Source organism: Pleurodeles waltl, chromosome 4_1 (assembly GCF_031143425.1).
Source record: "Pleurodeles waltl isolate 20211129_DDA chromosome 4_1, aPleWal1.hap1.20221129, whole genome shotgun sequence".
Taxonomy (NCBI): Eukaryota; Metazoa; Chordata; class Amphibia; order Caudata; family Salamandridae; genus Pleurodeles; species Pleurodeles waltl.
In genome coordinates, this window is record NC_090442.1 from 282,899,427 (window position 1) to 282,915,574 (window position 16,148).

Sequence of the window (16,148 nt, forward strand, 5' to 3'; positions counted from 1 at the left end):
TGAGTGGCAGAATGTTCTAATAGCCTTAGAACCCGCCGTAGCGGGCTCTACCGGCTATTAAAGGCCCTTTCCCTTGTTAAATGCCCTCGCCTTCGGCTCGGGCATTTAACGCGGGAGCGGGCCTTTAATAGCCGGTAGAGCCCGCTACGGCGGGTTCTAAGGCTATATTAGAACATTGGAATGCTGGGGGCTCCCTTGATAACAATGGAGTGCTGCGGGCTTTTACTGACTGGTGAAAGCCCACAGCGCCAACATTCCAATGTTCGCTTTGTTCACAGCAACAGCTGTGAACAAAGCCTCACGGAGCCCGAGGGGATCTTAATCCCCTCGGGCTCCGTGAATTTTTTTTTTTTAATAGAACATTCTGCCCTGAGTGGCAGAATGTTCTAATAGCCTTAGAACCCGCCATAGCGGGCTCTACCGGCTATTAAAGTCCCTCTCCCTTTAATAGCCGGTAAAGCCCGCTACGGCGGGTTCTAAGGCTATAATAAAAAAAACATTCATGATCAATAGTAAAATAAACCTAGTAGTCTCTGAAATGTGCAGAATTCATTTGGACACTTTATCAACTGTCCAAAAATAGTAAAAAGAAAATATGTGAAAGTATTGTTTGGATTCAAGGCAGAAGACACTTTGAGGGTTTATTGAGTTGTTAGGGCATGCCTACCGACAGCCATAAGTGTCGGTTGGCATACAAATCTCCAGCATATAATACAGACTTGATGTGGGCTTTGTGCACCCCTGGCACATGATTTCATAGCTTTTTGTCTATCTCAGTTCTCAGCTTCTCCTGATTCAATATCTTCTCTCACTGTCTATCAAAAGAGTTGTATCCTTCCTCTGCTGATGTCAGAACTTTGAATTGCAGTGCATTAGGGGCTATTTTGTTCCCTTCTATTTGTCTCTCCCTGCTCCTCTGTTTCCATCCCACATTCTTTATCATTAGCTCCCTAGCATCCACTTAGCCTAACTCACCTTGATCTCTCACCGCTGCCTGTCCTTTTCTCCGTGGATGGCCATCTATAAATAGATTTAAAACCACTTCAACATGGCCAGCCATGCAGCATGTGACTGTGTGGCAGCCTCTTATAATGTTTTTTCTTATATTTTAAGAAAAGTAAGTCAAAGGCTGCATCCATGCTTGCTTATGTCTTTGCTTAGTGGCAAGAAAAAAGCATTTCAAGATATTAGCTTCTTGCTCAAGCATGCACAGCAGCCATCCATCTGAGTGATTTTTTTTTTTAACAAGCAAAAAAAACTTTCCAAAATGGTCACTGCACTTGTGTGCACATGCAAAGCAGCCATCTGGATAAAATTACTAGTACTGGCAAAGTCAATAGGTGTCTTGGGTTTGCCAATACGTGTGGAAATGATTTAAGTAGTAGACAACACACAGTTATGGATACATACTGGAAGGAGTTCAAATGTTTAAGAGAATGTTGGTAATTCTTCCATATGATAATGAGTTGTCCTTTGATGGTTCTTGACATAATTTATAAAACATTAGATAGTACTGTTGGCTTTGTGTGAAACCTTAACCTTAACTTGAAAAAAGCAATATGCTTTCTGTTTCAATAAAAAGCATAGGCTAGTAAAGCCTAAATCTAAAAATGTTTACACAAATAATTGTGGTTCCTTTCGGATAGCACAAACTGCAAAGATTAATGCTACGCAAATAAATTAGAATCAATGAAACATAAGCGTAACACTTAGAATTAGCACCCACAAAAACATATATACAAAGGACAGTGTAAACCAGTAATTGATAAGCCCTAAAGTTTGTTCTTTGTGTTTAATCAACAAGAGATCAAAGGTGACACTATATAAGCTGATATGAAATATACAGGGTAATGAGCTGATATTTTTTCAATGAAAGAAAACAGGATCAATAGGACTGACAACAGATCTACAATTTTTGAATCCACAGCCAAAACAAATAAACAATTAGTTTGCCAGTCCATATGACAATTGTACAGGTCGATGTTTCAGTCCCAATATTGACTTGACCTGTTCCATCATCAGGGCAAAGTGTCATGAAAATAAAAAAGCATCTTTTTACTTAAACAAACAAGGGAAACTTGTATAAAATTATTTACAGAGAAGCAAAAGAAGTCGAGCCGGGGACAGTAGATAGGCTTCCTCTCCCTTCTCCTGGAAGGGGATAATCAGTTGTCTCAAACGCCATCGTCTCTCTACCGTAGCATGGCAGAAGTCGGGGCGGGAGAAGAATGTACAGCCCTCACAGCTAATCCTAGCATCAGGGCGGGCTTTCTCAAAAACTATTTGGCGCAACAGATAATTGCCAAAATAGACTATAAAGGCCCTAGGCTGTTGCTGGGCTGTTCCACTTGCTCCTGTTAATTGTTGATTCCTCAGACGTAGTGGAAACCGATGGACTCTCTGTATTTCTTTCTCCCAGTCCCATCCAGTCTGCTCCGGGAGTGCTGCTTTAAGCAATCTAATTATAAAGGCTCTTGAGTCCTGCCCTTCTACACCTTCTTGTATCCCAATTAAGCGCAAGTTGTTACGACGTTGCCGGTTTTCAAAGTCCTCTACTTTCCACTGAATATCAGAGAGTTGACTCTCATGCATAGTGGCTTGTTTTGTCACTGCACCCAAATCTGATTCCAGTACGTCCGCCCGGCACTCAATAGCAACAATCCGCTCCCCAATTTCAGAGCATGTCTTCGCAACCTTACTGATTGCCACTTGTATATATAATGGGATGATACGAGTGTTTGCTTCCGAGATCAAAGCAAAGGAGTACTTGCAGTCTTTGACTTAACTGTTGATACATGGTTGATATATGGTTAAAAAAAAAAAAAAAAAGCAGGGCTTATTTAAAAAAAGAAAAGGAAAAATGAAAGGGGCGGGTGATAGAGGTGGGTAGCCTGGGGAGAGCAGAAGAAGAGGAGGGGTGTTCTTATTCAAATGGTTGGTTTGTGGGGGTCTAGTCTTTTAGGGGAAACAATTTTTCTTTGGTTAGTCAATTTGCTTAATCTAGGAGTCGCTGCAGGAGCCCTTCAAGGGGGGAGGGTTGCTTGTACATCTTACAGACTACAGTCTGGAAGCCTCATTTGGTTGGGTGGAGGGTGGGTGGGAGGTAGGGTTTCCTTTTGTGGGTGGGGAGGTGATTGGTGGGGTGGGTTGGGGTTGGGTAGGTTTTGCATGGGAGATGCACAGAAATATGCATTTGAAGGCACAGGAGATTATTAGGTGTATGATGAAACAAGATGTAAGTTTGGGTGTATTTGTTACAGTTTTCAATGGGGGACCGTAATGTTTTACGGGTAGCCACCTTAAATATATGTGGGCTAAATGATTCTAAGAAAAGACGTCTTGCCACTCATGAGCTTAGAACATTAAGGGCAGATATAATTTGTTTGCAAGAAACGCATGTTATCCCGGCTAAAAAGTATTTGTTGGATTTTCCTGGTTTCCAATTAGTCGCATACACCACCCAAAATACGAACACTAGAGGGGTTGCAGTACTTACACGGCGAGATCTTCTTAAGGTGGTCAAGAAAAAGGTTGATAACATGGGCCGATGGGTGATAATAGAGTGTGCTATGGGACAATTGAATTTTACTGTGTGTTCTATCTATGGCTCTAATGTTGATGATCCGGCTGGTATTAATATGTTGAATACTGAACTTGCGCTCTGGGCCTTACCGCTTATTGTATGTGGGGATTTTAATATACATACTGAGACTAATATCCCCTTACAGAATCAGGGTTCATACGTCGGATGAAAGCCGAAGGTGTTTCGCGCCTTACAAATGTTGCTGCAGACTCATGGTCTGGTGGATGCATGGCAGCATTGTATGCCTATGGATCCTGGTTACACTTTCTTTTCATACCCCCACCGAAAGTCTGTCCGGTTAGACTACTTTTTTCTGTCTTCATCGTTATGCAAAGGAATTCTGGTGGAAAAATTCCCTAGGGTCATATCTGACCATAATCCCTTGGTAGTACAGCTCTCGGACTTGCGTAAGGAGCGACATTTGAGACCGTGGTCTTTTGACCGGGGCTTGCTGCTTGACTCAGCTTATGTGTCACGGATGAAAGTATGGCTAACTGAGTTTTGGGGTTTTAACAGGGGTACGGCTCCACCGGGGATGTTATGGGATGCCTTAAAGGCTGCTATCCGCGGGGAAACTTTGAGCTACGCCCTTAGGCGGGAGAAACAACGGCACCTAGCTATATCTGCGGCCCAGACTGAACTGGCTGCTTTGGAGAGTCAGATAGTGGTGCTTGCAACGAATAATGCTCCAATACAAGACACTTTGGATAAGATGACGGTCATGAAGGCCAAGATCATTCAGTTGTATTTAGACCAAGACATCATTAAAGTCCAGATTCGTACGCAGGAATTTTATGAGTTTAGTGAGAGGGTGGGCAAGGTGCTTGCATATAAGACTAGACAAAAGACGGCTCGGAGTGCCATTTTGGCAATTAAAGATAGGCTGGGGCAGATTTTGTATGGAGATACGTTAGTATTACAGGTGTTTAAAGAATATTATTTCGCATTGTACCAGCAGGAAAATCTCTTCTCGGATGAGAGAGACGAAAAGATTGCTCAGTATTTGAGTGATATGTCGTGCCCAAAGTTATCGCAAGAGGAGGGCTGTCAGTTGACTGCCCCCATTGAGTTGGATGAGATTATCTCGGCTCTAACTGCTACATCTAATGGGAAAGCCACTGGCCCTGATATGATCCCAATAGAATTCTTTAAAACGTTTTTTGAGGAATTGAAGGATGATATCATGGCACTCTTTATGTCAGTACAGGCTGGAGAGCGGGCGCCGGGCTCATGGCTGGAGGCTAACATTGCTATATTTTTAAAAAAAGAGAAGAACACACTTTTACCAGGCTCCTACCGACCTATCTCATTGATAAACGCGGATGCCAAATGGTATGCCAAAATCCTTGCGGTTAGGCTTAGCCGAGTTATTGGTGGGCTTGTTTCCCCTTGGCAACATGGGTTTATTCCCGGGCGGGGGACCGCCGATCATGTTAGGCGTGTTATCACCATGTTAGATGCATCTCAGGCTATGGCGGCCCCTACGGCATTAATATTATTAAATGCCGAAAAGGCTTTTGATCGGGTCAATTGGAAATACTTATGGACAGTGCTCAGTAAAGTTGATATAGGGGCTGGTTTTATTAAGGCTATACAAGGTTTATATCAGAAGCCCCTTGCTCGAATTCAATTAGCCGGGGCAATTTCAGAACCCTTCTATATTACAAGAGGAACTAGGCAGGGCTGCCCCTGCTCCCCTTTATTGTTTGCACTCTATATAGACCCCTTGATTCAGAAGTTATTGCAAAGTACATTGATCTCGCCTATGGTAATGGCGGAGGGCAGGTTTAAAATTTTGGCATATGCTGATGACATAGCCGTCACTACTCCTGAACCAGGGAAGGCGATTGAACAAATAGAGAAACTAGCTGCGGAGTTTGGGCAAATCTCAGGCTATGCATTAAATAGGAGTAAATGCCAAATATTGGGCAATGAGTGGGCCATTATTGAAGACAACAGGAGGGCCAATCAAGTGACCTATCTAGGTGTCAGATTGTCGGTTAATTTGGACTTGATAGTAGAGAGCAATCTTGCTCCTGTCTTAGCTAAAACCAGGAAAGAGTTGCATCATATGAACAATCTGCATTTAACAATTATTGGTAGATGCAATCTTATTAAAATGATTTTTTTACCTAGGGTCCTATATTTTTTCCGCACTATCCCGCTGGAATTTAACAAAGAATGGTTTAAGCATATGGAGAGTTTAGCGACTAGTTTTATCTGGTCTTTTAAAAAAGTACGGCGGGCATATAAGTATTTAGTGCTACCCAGAGAGAGGGGGGGGTGGGCGGCCCCTCATTTTCTTTTTTATTACTGGGTATCTGCACTGCAATATATCCAACCATTAATTAATCGACAGGCTGATAATCGAGATTTTGGCTAAATTTGTCCTACTATATATAATATGATTTGGGGAAGTCATGCCAATGCAGCTTTCTTGAGAACAGTGGAGCCTAGTTACTTTAAAAAAGTTAAGTTCAAGACTGTCTGGGCTGCATTTAAGGTCTGGACCAATGTTAAAAAATAAATTGGAATCGGCCGGATCAATTTTTACACCCCAATTTTGAATTCATCGGCACTTCCTGACATTTTTAAGGATGAATACTGTACCAGGTGGGCACAGCTTGGTGTTCGGTGTATTGGTGATTTCTATGGGAATACCCACCTTAAATCTTTTGAAGAACTGACAAGTGAATTTTCATTAAACACCAAGGATTTTTTTAAATATTTGCAAATTAGACATTTTTGGGGGGTAAATTTTAGATCAGCATCTGGCCAGGTGGGGGATAGAATCCCAGCTATGGAGGTTCTTCATAACTCCACTAGATGGCGGGTTTGCTCGCTTTATCCGCTCTTCTTGAACTTAATGCCAGATGACTTGAGTAAACAAGCGGAGAGGTGGGCTCGGAATATTGGAGCTTCTGAAGTAGCAGTACGTACTTCTTTAGATATGGCACTGCGTTTTATATTATCTGCTGGGCCACAAACCCAACATTATAAGACTATTTTTCACTTATATTATACTCCCGCTAAGGTATTTAATTGGGGCAGCTCAAGGGGGGTGGTGTGTCCCAGATGTAAGAGTGTATCGGCCGACCTGGTACATATGTTTTTTAAGTGCAGCAGGCTACATGAATTTTTTACTGATATGGTTAACTTTTTAACTAGGCTAACCCATCGGGAGGTGGTAATTTCACCGCAATTAGTATTACTTGGAACTGATGGAGTGGTATCCCCAGAATATTCACAGAGGTTTTTGTTTCTAGCCATGTCTGTGGCCCGCTGCTGTATTGCATCTGATTGGCTGGAGTCAACTCCACCAACTTTTAACCATTGGCTGGCTCGGATGTGCTCATTGTTTTATTTAGAGATGGGCGCTTATGCGTGTAAGGGCCGCGGGCGTAGACGGTTGGGTGAAGCTATCTGGGCCCCGTTTGCACAGTGGCTAGGCAATAATTGAATCAGGCTCATAGGGGATCTATTCATTTATTTAATTATGCTCAACTTTGGCACTTTATTTGTATTCTAATGGTCGTGAACAGGCTACTTCATACGCCCCCTCTCAGTGGTCTTGATGTCTGCTATAGATTGATGAAATGAATGTATGTAATGATGTGTATTTATTTAATGTATTCATTGTATTTATTCAGCCTTCTTTCTGCTTTGGTATTTGTACACTGTGCATCTTCAATAAAAAAAAAATAAAAAAAATAAAAAAAAAACGAAGCAAAAGAAAAAGTAAACAACAAAAACCGAGGGTGAAAAGAAGACCAAACTAGGTGATAAAGACCAGTATTCATCCATTGGGTGATTGGTGCTTTGAATTTTCCCCCTCAGATCACTATGGGCACATAAGAATTGGTGCCTTCCCTTGGATAGTAAGTATGCAGTAGGGTAAAGAAATAGCTGAAGACCTTGCTGAAAGTTTTTTTTTAGTATGCAGAGATAAGGTTGTATTTCAGGTGGGCTGCAGAGTAAGTTCTTGCTTTCCTTTGAATTTGTGCTGATATTGAATTGTGGTTTCTCAGGTAATTACTGGTACATGAGGGCTGTTGTCTTCCGCCTCATATCGAGTACATGGTGGGAAAAAGGAATATTTTATTATGTCTTGATTACTGGCGGCTCTGTGATGTACTGGACCCTCTTTTCCTAAAGCTCTTCAGTGCAAGTAAGTATCACATCACTGCACTTTTTGGAATATGTAAACTCACTTTGCTAACTTGGTATTTGTGTACTGATTTAGGGTTGTGGTGGTTGGATTATTCTTCTGGCACACTCTGCTTTGTGGTTGTTCTTTGTTGATGTCAATTTTCATTTGTAATTCGATCACATTTCACAAGTGAGGTAATTGCTTGTTTGTGCTGATCTGTTAAGGGTGTTTTTCCCTGACATAGCCTTCGAGTTAAACATGACTCTGGGGCCAGCATGTGGCCTGGATTAAGGTTTTGATCCATTTTATAACTCTTGTAATGGTTTTTAGCTTGTTAAGTAAGCCTATACACTTGATGATGGGTGAATACTGGTCTTTATCACCTAGTTTGGTCTTTTTTTCACCATATATCGGTTTTCTTTGCTTCCTTTTTCTTTTTCTTTGCTGTAAATAATTTTATTGAAGTTTTTTTTTACTTAATTACATTTGTTTCCCTTGTTTGTTTAGGTTATGAAGATATCATTTTATTTCTCAACACTTTGGGCCTCATTATGACCCTGGCGGTCTCCAGACCGCCAGGGCCACGGTGGCGGTCTGACCACCGCCAAAGCTGTGGTCTGACTCCTTTAGCGGTGGTCAGACCACCACATTATGATCATGGAGAAATCGCCACAATTGGACCACCAGCACCGCCAGTTTCCCTCCACAGGATGTGCCTGCGGTCCTAATCCACCAGGCCAGCGCTGCATGCAGCACAGCCCTGGGGATTACGAGTCCCCTCTCCGCCAGCTTTTGCATGGCGGTAGCAACACCTTGTAAGATCTGGTGGAGACAGGATGCAAGGGGCCTCATGGGAGCCCCTGCACTACGCATGCATTTGGCATGGTCAGTGCAAGGGCCCCTGTGGACAGCCCGGTCATGCTTTTCAGTGTCTGCTTTGCAGACAGTAAAAAGCGCAACAAGTGCTGTTTCACCCTACGCACCTCAACATTGCCACTGGCTCAATTAATAGCCGGCGTCAATGTTGTGGGCTGTTCCTCGCAGGGTCAGTGGGCGGAAACACTGTTTCCGCCCACTGACCCAGTGGGGAACTTGTAATGGGGCACTCAGGAAGGTAGACGCACTGGGGGCTACCTGACTGGGGAGTTTGGCGGGTGGGCGTTTTCACTAGCCAAACCCGTAAGTAGGCCCACTGTCCTGATGATGGCCCTGGTCAAGCCCACCTTGGGGCTGAAACATCAACCTGTACTTGAAATAAGGACTGCCAAACTAATTGCCTAAGTGTTGGTGTATTTTGACTATCAATTCAAAAATTGAAAATCTGTTGTCAAACCTATTGATCTTGTTCTCTTTCACTGAAAAAATCAGCCTATTACCCTGTATAGTTCATATCAGCTCATGTAGTGTTGCCTCTGATCTTTTGTTGATTGAACGCAATGAACAAACTTTAGGTCTTATCAATTACTGTTTTGTACTGTTCTTTGTGAATAGGTCTTTGTGGGTGCTAATTCTGGGTGTTAGGCTTACGTTTCATTGGTTCTAATTTATTTGTATATCATTATTCTTTGCAGACTGTGTTATCCCAAGTGAACCACATTTATTTGTGTAAATATAATTACCCTCGTTCATAGGGTTACTGATTAGACCCCATACTAAATCTAAAACTGGACAATCTAAAAGTATTTCACCAACAGAAGGATGGCTAAGGCTTAAAGGTGTAAAAGCTAAGACAATGTTTCTTAAGTAATGACAAGTGTCAGATACTGGAAGAAAGATCACCGACAAAAACATTAATCCAACACTTTCCTAACCCTCAGAATGCAGCTTTCTCACCTTTCATTCATGCAATTATTTTCAAGCATAAGTGATTTATACGAATTGCAAAGGTATGCCCTTAACAATTCACATGAATGTACATGTATGTACATTTAACAGGGAAATTCACGCACTGCTTAGTTCATATATGTAAATTAGATCTCTGTGAATTTGCTCCTCAGATCTCGAACAATCTGATCATTAAGTGATTTTATTTTTTATAATGTGCATTGACAATGTTGAATTCAGTGATATGGAAATGCCAAAAAAACTGACATAAAATAAATGTTTTTTAAATCAGAGGATGCTAAGTGGAATCCCATGTGTGCTAGTCATGAAATGTCAATAAATTAGTTGTTGTCTGCTGGAATTTGTTTTACAATGGTCTCCCACTGATAGCCAGTGGCGGTAAAACACTGCTATAGCACTTAACTGCAACTATCCTTTTCAGCTAGTGGAGATCTTGTGTTGCAATCTACTTGCGGTACCTCACGAATATACAAAGGTACTCTCTTGGTGAAATTCATGAAGCCAAGTCTCAAACTTTATAAATGTCTAAAAGTTGTTTCTTTGTTGACGAGTGGCACAGGAATGGTAAACAAAAATAAATCAAGGCACTGCCTATGGGATCGATGTGCTGATAAACTCTGATTGGCAAGTTTATATTTATTTAATTTTGTTCAATTCAAACACATTCCAGATAGGTTGTATTTGAAATGCTACTTTTGCAGTTTATGCCCTATTTATTTCCACATCAAACCTAGGACTCTTCTATTAACCTTCTTGAAATTTGTCAAAAATGAGATGGGTGGCACTGCAAAATGTGATCTTGACTTGACCAGTGCCAAAGGCATACAAAGCAAGCCATCTAATATTGGAAGCCCAGCTAGCAGGAGCATCACAAATGTGCCCACCCACTGGGAGTGAACTTTCGATCGTTTTCCCTGCCTGCAGAGATCTAAATATTGCTCCAGCCCAGAGGGAACAGATTTATTAACTGGCCCTTCCGGGCAGGACCAATGTTGGTTCCCGCTGGATGTGGGGAAGCGGCCATGGGCTACAGGGTCCTTGGGGCACCCCCGTGGCCCACAACTAAAGTATGGTGGGGGCCCTGAGTGGGCACTAGGGGCACCCACCCTTAAGGGTGCTGGGCCCCAGGTGATGTGGTCCCCGGGGCTGACATTGGCCCGGGGAGGTGAGATGCGTGCCCCCACCCCCTGTAGAAGTTTGCCGGGCCCCAGGGGATGGGGTTCCTGGGCTAAAATTGGCCCAGGGAAGGGGGCTGTGTGCCACCTCCCCCTACAAAATGTTACCAGGCTCCAGTGGATGAGATACCCGGGCAGGAATAGGCCCACTGAGGGAGGCTGCATGCACCTCCCCCTACAAATGTTGCTGGGCTCCGGGGAGCAGGTGGCATGACCTCTCCCTCAAACAAGCATGCCCAGGGCCAGAATCTGCCTGGGGAAGGGGTATGCATGCTCCCTCTCCCTGATAATAAAGCTGGGCCCTGGGTCACAAATTCACCTGGAGAGGGGGAATGCGGGCCACACTCCCATTTACGATGCACCAGGCGATGGTGCATGGGGTCTCCTGGTCCGAAATCAGACTGAACGGGAGGCTGTTTGCCTCCATTCCCCTGTAAAATATGGTAGGCCCTGGGGAATGGGGTACCTGGGGCTGAAATTGGCCTGACAAAGGGGATCACGCACCCCCCTTCCCCTAAAAAGTGCACTGGGCCATGGGGATGGATTTCTCAGGGGCAAAATCGGCCCAGGGAGGAGAGGCCATGTGCCTCCTCCCCCATAAAAATCATGCAGGGCGCTGGGAGGGTAGTCACGCATGTCCCTCCAATTTAATTACAAGTGTTGCTTTGGGGGTGTAGTCCCAGGGCTTAAAAAGGTTTGTGGAGGCCACACAGCCAATCTCCCCTTTATTTAAAAAAGTGGTCCTGGGAGATATGGTCCCAGGGGCTGATAACAGTTTGGGGGCACTAACTGATCGATAATTGGCATTACCCCTGGCAACACATATCACATCTCTCATCTCACCTACATTTGGTGGATGTTATATTCTTTTTAATGGTATTCACCTGCCTAACAAACAAAATGCCTCCATAGACAAGAATGGGGCCACCATCTTAAAGACTCGACATGACCCTTAATTTTAAGTTAAGAGTTTGACAGATATGAATTAACCTCTAATGGTCATACTTGTAACACATTAGTGTGTGCACTAGATTCGGTACCTTTGATTTTTGTGTGCTGTTTTCGTAGTTGTATGTTGGAAAATGCTAAACTGGTAACAGAAAAGTATCTGGTGACTAAATATACAAAATAATGACTCAATTTAATGATAATATTTGCAAAACATAACTACGCTGTTAGGTTTGGGAGACCGATCACTACCACATGCTTGCTACTTACAGCAAACGATGCACAAAACGCAAACGTGTTGGCTTCCCAGAGCTACTTCAATGTCTGTCTCCGACTGTTCTTCTATGAGAAATCCAGAAATAATTGTGGCTGATCAAGTGTTGAAAACAGAGTAGGGACAAATTTGTTGTAGTTTTTGATATAAGTAAAGAAATTGAATTCTATAGATGTATGCATTCATGTTTTTAATTCCACTTTTTGTGACCTACTGCCTAATAAATTGTATAAACTGATTTTTACAAAACAAGATTCTTTTGTTAGTCGTACATGGATGTTGAATGTGACACCACACCAATTAAAATACCTAATGGCGTTAAAGTGTGAATATTGCATAGGCAGGCGTGGGGTTTCAGACCAGGTGGGTTGGTGGTCTTTGCAGAGCCGCTGATATATGCATACCTAGAGTAGTAGCTTTTAGCTTCCCATCAAAACCCGAATTCTTAAAAATAACTCGAAAGCACTGTATGAACATTTGACTCTAGAGAGAAAACGAAAAAGCTCTCAGGAAAAGATAAGCGCTTACATTTGTATTGATTAAGGGAGTGTGAAATTATCTGCTAGGGAGTAACATAGCAAAGAGGAGAACACAAAAGATTTGATAGAATGGATAAAAGAAATGAGATATTATTCAGTGCTGCTGGATTTGACTTTTTTTTTTACAATTTATATTACCAGCGAATTGCCCTCTTTCTACTAATATTCTTTAAATTATATAGTGCATTATAATAATGATGAGATTTTACAAAGCACTTGCTAACATATATATTTGCTATTGATAGCACTATAAAAATAGGTTTTACTATTACTGAAGGGTACTCAATTTAATGATTTCTTAAAGATGAATAGCAACAAATGCCATAATGAAACTTGCACCACACGTGCACGCGCACACATAGACATACACACACACACACACAAGCTTAACTGTCAAATCTATTTACCTACTTCTGGCACTGCTTCTTTCTTTCTTTTGTTACTGGGGGCCGATATTGCAGCACAAAATCGGCGTCCAACCTTCCAGCCCACCCGGAAAACGCCCAATGCCCGCTACGGCCAGTCTGGCCCTGTGTGTGGGCATCAACACCCAGAAGATGTCGATGTGCAGTGCACCTCTCTAGCTGAAACTGTACCCTGTAGACCACACCGTTGTCCCATTTTAGGCAGGGAATCCTCATTCTATTCACACTGCAGACACTCTCTTATGCATTTTGAGCTTGTGAAGTGTCCCCTGCATGTAAAACACGCTCCCTTGAAAGACTAGTCACCTACTTAGCAGTTGCAGCATCAGTGGACGCTCCACATACGAGCAATGACTAAAACTTTAGGTTTTGTTCTAGAATAAGTTTGTGTTGCTCTTTTACCAGTGGCGGCCAGCAGCTTTAGGAGGGAGGGGGGCGGGCGGGGCACACACACACACATTCTTTCACGCACAGACACGCACGCACGCACATCCATTAAAAACACTCATACCATTCAAACATGCACGCACGCACCAAACATTCATTTTAAAACATCACACACACTCATTCTTTCACACACGCACGCACATCCATTAACAACATTCATACCATTCAAACATGCACGCACACACCAAACATTCAATTTGAAACATCACACAACTTGAAACATCACACACATACACACACACACACACTTACCTTCGACCTTAGGTCAGCCAATGAGGGAAGGCAGCAGTCCAAGCCTCGTCACAGAGTGGGATGGGGTCAGTGAGACTGCTGACCCCACCCCACTCTGTGACAAAGTGTCACTGATTGACACTCGCCCTGGGCACTTCGGGGCTTAAACTGAAGCGCCCAGGTAGAGTGTCAATTGGTGATGCTTTCCTCGTCACCCAGCGGAGGGCCTCGAGGCACCTTTGATGGGCTGAGGAGGTCACGCCCATAGGAGCTGTGATCTCCTCAGCGCAGCAAAGTTCAGCTCAGGCAGCCAGGAGTCTGCGCAAATCGCGCATGTCTGTTCCTGGCTGCCTGACCTAAACATGAAGAGTGTCTGTCAGGCTGACCTTTGTTCAGCCTGACAGACACTCTTCATGGGGGGCAAGAGGTGGGGGGGCGTGGCCCCTTCGCCCTAAAGGACGGGCCGGCACTGTCTTTTACCCTGTGCATGCACCTGCTAGATGCAACAGCACAAGCTCTTAAGTTGCCTGCACCTCTGCATTTTAGATCCTTGGGGCAAATTAAAAAGATTTTACTGTGAATGACCTGAGTGTAGGGGAAGGGACAGTGCAGCCACGGTACAGTATCACGAATACACTCAGAGATGCAGGTAAAAATGCAAAGCACTACGGATTTCTTCAATATTAGTATGGTTTTGGAATGCACGTCACTTAAAAATAGAAATTCGGTAACTCTTCTTATTAACCTTATTGTAGGAAATATCAACGCAGTGCCATTTCCTAAAATGGAAAAGGAAACCGCACCTGTCTCATGCAGGGGTTATTAGCTTTGTCAGGGCTTCCACAGAATCACACCCTGTTGTATCCTAAACTTATCTCCGAAAGTCCAAAGGTTCACTACTCAACATGCTACTCAGCTGTTGAATCTTAGAGATGCCTTTATATGTTCCACCCGCTGCATATGCAGAGCCCCCTAAGCGTGTCACAGTCACGGTGCTGATATGTTTTTGTGTATGTTCTGATGATGGTAGATTGGGGATCAATTCTGGCCACTTCCTGCCCTCCAAAGGTCGCTGCTCTTTCGCTGTGGAATTCCATTTCACGGAGGTGTTTCCTTTTATGGCCTGCATTTGAAAAGCTCTGAGCTCAGTTACCGAATGTCACGTGCTATCTTGTTAGAAGTGCTCACCGCTATACAGGTGGAAGTAAGACATTCATTCGCTGCGGGGTAGCGCTGGTGATTGCTGGCGAATGAGGTTGGTTGAACTTAAGAATCAAACTCGCACACACCACACATACCCAATCTCCAAGGATCCAGAAGAGGGTACACAACATACATGCATCCACACACACCCACACAACACACACTTGTAAACACACACAAACATGCACACACACCTCTTGCTACAACAGCAATAGTAGACGATTTTCACCAGACCAGAAATGTGTTTGCTGAAGTGCTTCTAGTGCAATCTAAAATATCTAAAAGGAGTTTTGGTCTCTTTCGCATCATCTTGTTGTCACCACAAAGTGGCAAGATAGGTCTGTTGCCCTACTTCACCTAAGAAATCATCAGCCTTGGTCCCAGAGTATCATTCACATCTTGTTCAAAATAAGATTTAATATGTCAATGTTTGTCCGCATATTCTGGTCTTCATAAAGAACTTAACAAAATGATTAACATTATCCATGTACAACCTAAGGTGTGATAGAGTATTGTCATTGCAGGATTTTGTAAAGGAAATTCACAATGCTAAGTGTGTAGTTATTATCCCTCTACATAATCTTATAAAGTGCACAGCTACCCAAATAGGGTTTCCCGACACTGAGGAAGAGAAATCAGAGCTAATTACCAATTTAGAGCAGCCAGGTCTTCAAGTTTTTATGGAATTCAAGAAAGGATGTACATTTCTCAAAGCAACTGGGAGGGATTTCCATAGTTTAGGTCCCAAAATAGAGAGAGAGCATCCCCCCATGGGAGTCAAGTGGAACCTGGGAACAATGCACAAGGCCAGGTTCTGTGATCCTAGCATATGAGTGGGCTGATAAGGCTCTACCAACTCTTGTCTCTAACGGGGACCTGTATCAGCTCTGGTTTTGAAAAAGTAAAAGGAGCACCTTGAATTTAATACGTTTTGAAATCATCAGCCAATGAAGCTCTTGGAGAAAGTAGGAGACCGAAATATGCTTTGGGAGCCAGAACAGTACTCTCGCTGCCGCATTCTGAACTGTCTGAATGCAACGAATGGAGGATTGGTCAATTCCTTGATAAAGGATGTTGCCATGGTCCAATTTGGACAATATTATGACTTGAATCACTGTCCTTTGGGCTGATGCGGGGATCATTCGGATGATCTTTTTCAGCCACTCAAGCACAGCAAAACAAGTGACTATGACCTTAGTCACCAGAGACTTCATGGAGAGATTGTTCTCATATGCTAGATATGTATATCACAGTTGGCACAATGTATCTGCTTGTACCAATGGGTATGCTCCTGTGAGGCTTTGAAGGTTGCAGTTTCACAACCAAGA

At 43.2% G+C, this 16,148-nt stretch overlaps 1 protein-coding gene across 2 annotated transcripts in view; it reads right to left on the reverse strand.

Moving 5' to 3' along the window:
- PTPRR (protein tyrosine phosphatase receptor type R) overlaps positions 1-16,148 on the reverse strand; it is a 697,768-nt gene that overhangs the window by 162,450 nt on the left and 519,170 nt on the right. The gene's annotated exons all lie outside the window — the stretch shown is intronic.